This window comes from Desmodus rotundus, chromosome 7, assembly GCF_022682495.2.
Source record: "Desmodus rotundus isolate HL8 chromosome 7, HLdesRot8A.1, whole genome shotgun sequence".
NCBI lineage: Eukaryota > Metazoa > Chordata > Mammalia > Chiroptera > Phyllostomidae > Desmodus > Desmodus rotundus.
The window spans coordinates 97,724,863-97,733,484 of NC_071393.1; the positions used below are offsets into that span (position 1 = coordinate 97,724,863).

At 45.4% G+C, this 8,622-nt stretch overlaps 1 pseudogene; it reads right to left on the reverse strand.

Annotated features, from left to right (window-relative positions):
- Positions 1-4,909: 4,909 nt before the first annotated feature.
- LOC112311001 (large ribosomal subunit protein eL32-like) lies at positions 4,910-5,839 on the reverse strand (annotated as a pseudogene).
- Between the last annotated feature and the right edge of the window lie 2,783 nt (positions 5,840-8,622).

Genomic DNA, 8,622 nt, shown 5'->3' on the forward strand with positions numbered 1-8,622 from the left:
CAGATTCTCTTCTGCTTCCGATGTTCTCTGGCACTGGGTCAGGACCCAAAGAAGCTCACTGGCCCTGTGCCCTGCTCCCAGGTGTCAGAAGGCCTCCAGCAGGGCAGAGTCCACTTCAGGGACTTACCACAGTAACTTCCACACTGGAACTCACTTACCAAAGGGACTCACTTACCAAAAGGAGTCACCACGATGACGTGGGAATGGGGAGTGCCACAGGCCTGACCTCCGGCTCTGGCTCTGCCTTTTTCTGTCCCTCTCGATCAGAATGTAAAGGAGGGGTGGGATGGAGTAGGTGACTTCTGGAGCTGTGTCCACGTCTCAGACCTATTCCTCTACATCAGAGTGGGCCCACCACAGCCCATGGGCCAAATCCCGCCAGCTGCCTGTTCCTGTAAATAAAGTTTTATTGGAATACAGCCAAGTCCATGTGTGGTAGCTGCTTTCATGCTTCAGAGTTGAATAGTTACAGCAGAGAACATATGTGGCCCACAAGGCCTAAGATATTTACTAGCTGGCCCTTCAGAGAAGGAAGTCTGTGAGTCTTGCTCTTCATGGCCATTGCCACAGTCATAGGGGCTGATGGGCTGGAACTGCCCGCTGCTGTCCTTCCAGCCAAGGCTGTACAACAACACAGGTCTCTCGGGGCCAGATGTGTTTCCGAATTCAGAGCTGCTCAGATTTTGGTACAGGGATACACACTGTGTAGTGCATTACATGTCGTGCCCGGTGGGATCTGAGGCAGCATGCCACAATCAAACACATTAGTTCTTTTTGTGCTGAAATCTGTAACTATTCCCCCTGCATGGAATAGATAAGATCACCAACAGGTTTTCCTCAGTCGAGGTTGGCTTCTACCACCAGATTCATCCAGTCAGGGCAGATGTGGCTATTGAATGAGTTTTTAAAAAATCACTTTTGGTTCTCAGAACCAAAAGTTAGGGTTGTCAGGATAGCCACTAAGGCATTGTGATGTAATTCTGATACTTTATTGGGCACTTGGGGTGATAGATTAGGAAACAGGTTCAGAGAAGGCCCATGGCCAAGGTTACCAGCTCATAAGGCACTGATCCCAGAACCAAGCCCAGATTTGCCTCCAAATTCTAATCCAAGCCTCTTTTAAGACCCAGATTTAATTTACCCGGGACCCACTCCCCTGCTACCTTTCATGAAGCCTTCCCTGAAAATGCAGGCCTGCATTTACTTCTTTTCCCTCTGTCCTTTCCCCCCCCTGAAAATCCATCACTTAATACTATGCTACATGGTGTGGTTGTGCCTGGGTGGTCTCCTTGTCTTTTAGAGAGAAGGGTCTGTGAATTCCGTCTCTTCTTGTCTTCTCCGCAGTGACCAGCACTGTGCTGAGTGCTCAGTGCATCCAACCTGGCTGGCGCTCACTGCCTGCTCTTAGAGGAGTGTGGAATGAGGAAAGGGAATTGCTGGGTGTGTGTCATGGAGCAGGGTGGACACAGGAGCAGCCTCTACTTGCCTCTCATGGCAACTTAACACTCCTTAGCTGGAGTGACTAGACCTGGAGGTTCATAAATGTGGAGGTGAAGCATATGCGTGTCATATTTTGTTAAACGGGAAAATGCCGTGGGAAAGCTGTAGGCATAACATCCAGCTACTGTGTACAGACACCTTGATGGTCGGGGCAGCTGGAAGTCAAAGGTGACTAGCCCTCTGTGGCTGGTGTCAGTGAGGAGGACAAAGACAGAGTCTGCACTTAGGAAAAGCATTGGGGTGAATCTCCCGGCTGAGTGCTCCTGGGAGGCTTGGATAATGCTGATGAATATGTGCGCTTTGAAATGACCAGGAGTAGGTCTGTAATCTATCACATATAAAGATGCCTTTGGGGGCAACTAGCCCTTTCTCCACTGCTGTGAAGTCCAACTGTTTATGAGGAAGGGGACCAGGGCAACATCCCCACAGTCTTTATCATTATCAGCCATCACCGCCAGGATGAGTTACTGGGATGCCTGCTGATGTATGGTGTTTGAATAAAGCTCTATCTAGGACAAGACCTAAGTCCTCATCACTTCCCTCGGTGGTCTTGTGGTCTATCCATTTCAGCTTATGCACTAGGACACCATGTGGGATGGTGGATAAAGCATGGCTTCTGTCATTTAGTAGCTGTCTGGTTTTAAGCGAAATTACTTACTTTCTCTGAGTTTTAGATTTTCATCCACAAAGTATGTTGTTAGATTTCTTTTTCAGAGTTGTTGTGAGATGTAATGAGATATTCATTATTAAATATCTGATAAGCAAATCTTAAGTTCCTTCCCTTCCTATCCACTCATTACTCTTCTAAGGCAAACAGCAGCCTAGGTCAGGGAGGGTGTAGCTGTGGTGGTGTGTCCCTGCCCTTGCACTGTATGTGACAGGCATCAATAATGAGTCGTTGCACTGTGCTCTGTCCTGTTAAGCTTAAATAGGCCCCCAGAATCTTCAACCCAGGGTCCCACTAGTTAGCACCAGTTAGAACCTAGACCACTTTCTCTACATCTCATTGTTTCATCCCTTGAGAGTGGGGCGGTTCCAGTTTGGTGGATGGGTGGGACACCCAATAGAAATCTGTTTACATGAGGAACCAAGGAGCCCCCTGGAAAACAATTTATTCTAAGAGAAGAGAGAAGGGAGTCACAGAAGTTAGACTGAAGCGTAATGCCCATAGCGTGAAAGTAGGAGTATGGATTTTGCTGCTCAAAATGACCTAGCCCAGCTCCACTGGACTGATGTCTGAGTCCTTATTGGTTGGAAGGACTACAAAGAATATGTAAAAGGTTATCTTCACAATGATGATTGCAGTTGCTAATGGTCTAAGATAATGCTGCTTTGAAGCCCCCAACTGCTGCCTCAGTGGGACTAGAGATACTATCTCTCTGGATACCTATGCCAGGTATGGGGCATGGGCCAGTGTGGGCATGAGGAAATGTTAGACATGCGTGGCTTCAGCAAGTCCCAGAGAACACCGGCAGCAGCAGGGTCCTGGTGGTGCCCCAAAGAACCGAGCTTTGGCAGGCACCCTCTGTGGCTACTGCACAGGCTATTGGTGATGACTGAAAACCTCAGCTCAGCAAGGCAGAGCAGCTGAGCAGGTTGCTGTCAGGTCCCCTGAGGCCTCGATAAACATTGTGTGTTACCCCCTGGGAACCCTCAGAACTACATGGGAAGAAATTTGACGTGCCATCGAATGGATAAAAGACAGCCAGATAAATACTTTTAAAATAGTATTCCTAAAGCTTGCCTCTAATCTGGTGTCTGATGGCCTAGGAAATGACAGAGGTTTTTTTTTGAATGAGCCTCTGGTATAAGCACTAGAAGCAGCAGCTGGATTTTAGGCCTCATGGTATCTTAGTTTCTAGAACAAGCTGGAATGATAGTAGGCCCTTGAAAATGTCTGGTCATAGGAATTAAGGAATAATGGAATGAATTCATGGATACATGGATAGATGGATGGATGAAGCGCCATTCTTGAAAGCCAGTATTGATGGTCCTCTATTACTAATCTTTATTTGCATTTTCGTTTTCCTTCTCACCTCATTCTCTTTTCCTTCCCCCAATGTGTCTCTTGCTTCCTTAGTTTTCATCACCTCCATCTTCGTCTCTACTGTGAGCTTCCTTTTTCATAGTTTCACCCTCCTGAGAGCAGAATGAAAGCCTGAATCAATGTTCCATTAATTAATTAATTAATTGAGTCAAGAACTGTTTATTGAGCTCCGGCTGTTCCTTTGTCCATTCACACAGGCAGTTGACAAGATGTTTATTGAGCACCAGTAGTGTGTCTGAAGTGGTGCCAGGAGCTAACCGATGGGGAAGCAGAAAGATCTAAGCAAGATCCCTGCTCTCTGGGGTCCAACAATATAAAAGACAAAAACGGACAGAAAATGGAAGCCACTGAGCTCTGCTGACCCATTGCTCCTACTCTAATTAGTTGCCCTGCATTCAGGTTGTACGGGGCAGTCCACTGGCCATGTTGCCTCTTGCCCACTTGCTAATTGCTATAACATCACTCTCTGCGGTGGCCATATAATTAATGTGGCATTTACAGAGGCAGCCGGGCCCTCTCTCCTCTTCACTTCCCTTCACCCTGCTCCTCTCACTTTTCCAGTGGCCTTATCTTTGGGCTCTTCTTCTCCTTCCTTGATTTGAATCCTCAGATCTCAGAATTAGAAGAGATCTTGGAACGCATCACATTTCAGCTTGCACCTTCCGGAAGCTGGTGCCTGGGTGCTGGCCCACACTTTTAGCAATATCTTGCCTTCAATGCATAATAGTTCTCCTTCCCCAGCTCCACTGTGGCAGATTCATATGTTGGGCTTAAGGTGACCCACTTTGTCTGCCAGAAGTTAGAGCTCAGGGTAATCCTGATTCATCTTTTGAGCTGCAGCCTGTCAGATACTGGAATTATAGCTATTATGTTTCTTTTCAGGATTTTCTTCTTCAGAGTAAATATTTTCATTTTCTCTACATTTCTGAATTCAAATATGATCTTTCACAGTCCAGAGGAGCTTTCTCTGGAGAGACCCTGGAGTTTTCTCTGGAGTTTTCCTATAGACTCCTCAAAATACGCCCTACCCCCCAGATTGACACTGTAAAGAGGTCTGCCCAGAAATTGAGGTCAGCCGGACAACTGCCTTGTCCCAAGTAACTGCTATAGTCCTACTTGTATACCTAAGTCTGCATCAATTACTATTTGCTAATTATTGGCTCTTACTGAACTTACAGCACATTAAAACTACCAAGTCTTCTTGACTTGGCTGAAATGAGATAGAATTATATGTTAAAGTTAAAATAAACCATAAGAACTATCTAATAGTCCAAGGCACTGATTTTCTTTTCTTTTTTCTTTTTTTGCCAGATGGCAGTTTTTTGGTTTTATTAACACAAATACAGTGTGTACACAATCTGTCTACTCATTTTCTTTACTGTACAGCCTGGCATTGGGATTGGTGACTGTGATGGCCAGCTGGGCTGCTCTGTCCACAATGGCTTTGCAGTTCTTTGAGGATATACTGTGAGTAATCTTAGCACAGTAAGATTTGTTGCAGATCAGCAGCACTTCAAGCTCCTTGGTGCTGTGAACCAGGAACTTCTGAAAGCCACTGGGCAATACGTGCTGTTTTCTTGTTGCTCACAACCGGTGTTGGCCATCAAGATCTGGCCCTTGAATCTTCTACACACCCTATTGTCGATGCCTCTTGGTTTCTGGCAGTACCTCTTAATTCTGACACATTGGTCTGACTAGTGCCAAATGACTTCTTTGTCCTGTTTTTGACAATCCTGGGTTTCATGAAGGGTCAGAGGGAAGCCACGGTGTCAAGTAGGTGATGGCTGCCACCTCCATAGGCAGCGCCAAGGAAGAGACCAATCCACTAATTTTCCAAGAAAGGAAACGGAGGCCCAGAGAAGTGAAGTGACTCACAGCTTATGAAGAGTTGGACAGGGTAGGGACCTCCGCAGGTGGTACTCTTTCTACTACATCAGGCTGCCTTTTGATTGGCTGCCATTTCAGAAGGGAAGTGGAAAGCATCTACTGCTTTTGAGTCAGTTTGTCTCATTCAATATTTTGCGCTATTGGTTTGGAATCTAATGCATGACCTTGGTTTTAGTTCTTTTGGATTTCATCTTAGTCACTTATTCAATCTGTCAACATCATTTCTGGCCTTGATTTGATGGTGCATTGCTGTGGCAGGTCCTCCCAGCCTTGTGCTGGAACTTTTTCTAGCTCTGGATGCTTTTTTTTCTGTGCGCTGTGCCAGTTTGTTCCACTGGGAGCGTGGCGAGAAGACACACCGTCAGGAGCCAGACTCACCATGAGCTTCCTTCTCCCCTCATCCATCTGCTTGGCTGTTGCCTTCCACAGTGGGTCTCTCTCCTCCTACTTGCTTCTCATCCTGCTTATGAGGAGCCCAACAAATCCATTTCAGATCCCACTCCCAGTTTGAAATTTAGGGGGAAATATGAGAAGTGGTATTTGTTCTATCTTTGTGACCTATCCTTTCCCGAGAGTCTATGTTGTAGTAAGAAAAATCCCTGGGCCAGGCTTTACCCAGACCCTGGTTCATTTCACTTGATGGACTCACTTTTTATTTCTCTCTCCTCAGTTGTCCCACCTCTATAATGGGACAGACAATAAGGAAACTCTCAGCTAGTGACCATCTGTTCTGTGTTAGTAGCTATACTAGGGTCTTTGTCATCCGCATTTCATTTTAATTGTCACCACAAGCTGACATAGCAGGGTACATCCTCATTTCAAAGATTAGAAAACTGGGGTTAGAAAAGTTAATTTGCCAGCATGCATCAAGTTAGTAAATGGCAGAATTTCTTCACCAACTGCCCACCCTTATTGAGTAATTGTAAATATCAAGTAATTTAGTAATGAATATAAAGCTGCTTTGCAAAGTATAAAGCACTCTGTAAATACAATAGAGTGTTATTAAAATACTGAGGTTCCTCACTTGCTTGCTTCCTTCTCCTTTCTGTCCCCTCCTTAAAGTATAAGCAGCTGCCTCTGGTCCAGACCTATCAAAGTAATGTCATAACATCATTTTTCAAAATGTCAAATGCCTGTGTACTTTAGCCCAAAGTAATTAAGCCCTTTTATTTTCACTCAGTCTCAATGCAGAACCCCGAGAGCTTCCAGGATGTGCCCTTTCTCCTCCATCCTGAACTAATGTAGATCAAGGCTGAAGGCTGAGCTTGCAGGGGGTCCACGAGAGCCCTTCAGTGCCTCAGAGGCCTGGCCTGACTTTGGCCGGTCTCCAGCAGTGACCACAGAGTGCTAAATAATAACAAGGTTGAATTATTTATCCAGGGGCCAGTGACACATGATGGCATGGTCCACTCCTAGCAGGGTTCCAAGGTCGACAGCAAGTGGATGCCAGAGGCAGGGCTGCAGTCCTCACCTCTTGACCACCCCACCCCACAACTCCACTCCCACCCCCAGCCCCAGAGTCATTCCACCTCCACTCCCATCCCCAGCCCCAGAGTCATTCCACCTCCACTCCCACCCCCAGCCCCAGAGTCATTCCACCTCCACTCCCATCCCCAGCCCCACAATTGTTCCACCTCCTACACAACAGGTAGAGCAAGAGCACAGTGCCTAGAGGGCCGCTAACATTGCAGTGACATTATCAGGTGTTTAAGCCGAACTAGATATTTGTGCTTACATCTCCCCATTTTATCTCCACGGCAATGCTTTTCTCCTCTATTTTTCCTGGTAAAGAAACTGAAGCTCATGTTTCAAGTTACACAGTTGGCAAGGGGTAGAGCTGGAATGTGAGCCTAGATCTGACTTATTTCTCTTACCTGATGATTACCTTTTTTTATTTTTAGGTATATAATACTTTTTATTATTTTAAAAAGTGTGACAAAGAAGAAAATGAAAGAAAAATCCCCAACTCCATTATAGTTACTTTAACCTTGCTATCAAAAGCAGACTAGTGGCAGTTTTAGAAAGAAAAAATAAATACCATATATGATAGTAGACACAAAAATCCTGGATTAATATTAACTAGCCAAATCCAACAACTCAGGTGAATGTCAATATAACTATATTTAACAACAAAACATTATGGCCAGACAGGGTTGCCCCCTCCCCAACGTGCGTATATAGCAGGCCACTCTCTGCCCTTCCTCCCTGAAACTCTCAGTTTTAACCGTCATGATACTCGATGCCGTCAGTGACTGACCGGCGAATTTCTTCTATTTCTCAAAGATTTTTTACTCTGGGCTCCTGTCATTCTCTCTAAAGCTACTGTTTTCTGAATTCTTAGGGATTTAAATGTAAATGTAGATGACGCTTCCCATACCCTGGCTGCTCAGATCTTTAACTTCCTCTCCTCAAGGGACCTGTCCTCTCTCCTACCACCCACTCACTTCAATCAAGACAGAAACCTTATACAATAACTGCTCTACTTTAGCCAAAACTGGAGGAAAAAATGTGGCCACACACACCCCCATTCTGGCAAAGGCAGAGTGAAGAGCCCAGACTTCCATCCTCTATAGGTGTTTTAAAGCACAATCTAAGAAGTTCGGGAGGTGCCAAGCACAGTCCTGGGGAGCAGTAGATTCTCAGCGTGGCTTTTAAAGCCCTCCCTCCATGATCCGGTCCCAGTCTCGCTTCTTCTTATTGCAGACACAGTGCTGTCCATCACAGAATTATCTGGAAGCTTTTAAATGCAGATTCTTGGATCCCATTCCCGATTTACTGCAACCATAATATTTGATGCTGGGGCCCAGGAATCTGTTTGTAAGTCTCCCAAGTGATATGAGGATGAGTTGGTTTGGAAACTGTCATCTTACACAAACATTTTCTTTACTCACTTTCCAATTTACCTTTTCTGTTACTTTGCTCAATGCCATGGACTTCACTCAGATTGGCTTTTCTCTGTTTCCACCCATCTCACACTCCATCTACAAGGGTCTCTTGATCACTAAAGCTTCCAGGAATGGCCCCCTCACCTGTATTCCATGAACATCTTTGGTCCTCAATTAGCACAGATGTTAGTTAGGATGTGAGTTTAGAAGCTGTTATTTTCGACAGAGATCCAAAATAACATTTTTGCCTCACTTAACACCAGAGGTACATTTCTGTCTTCCCTAACAACGCAAGAATGATCA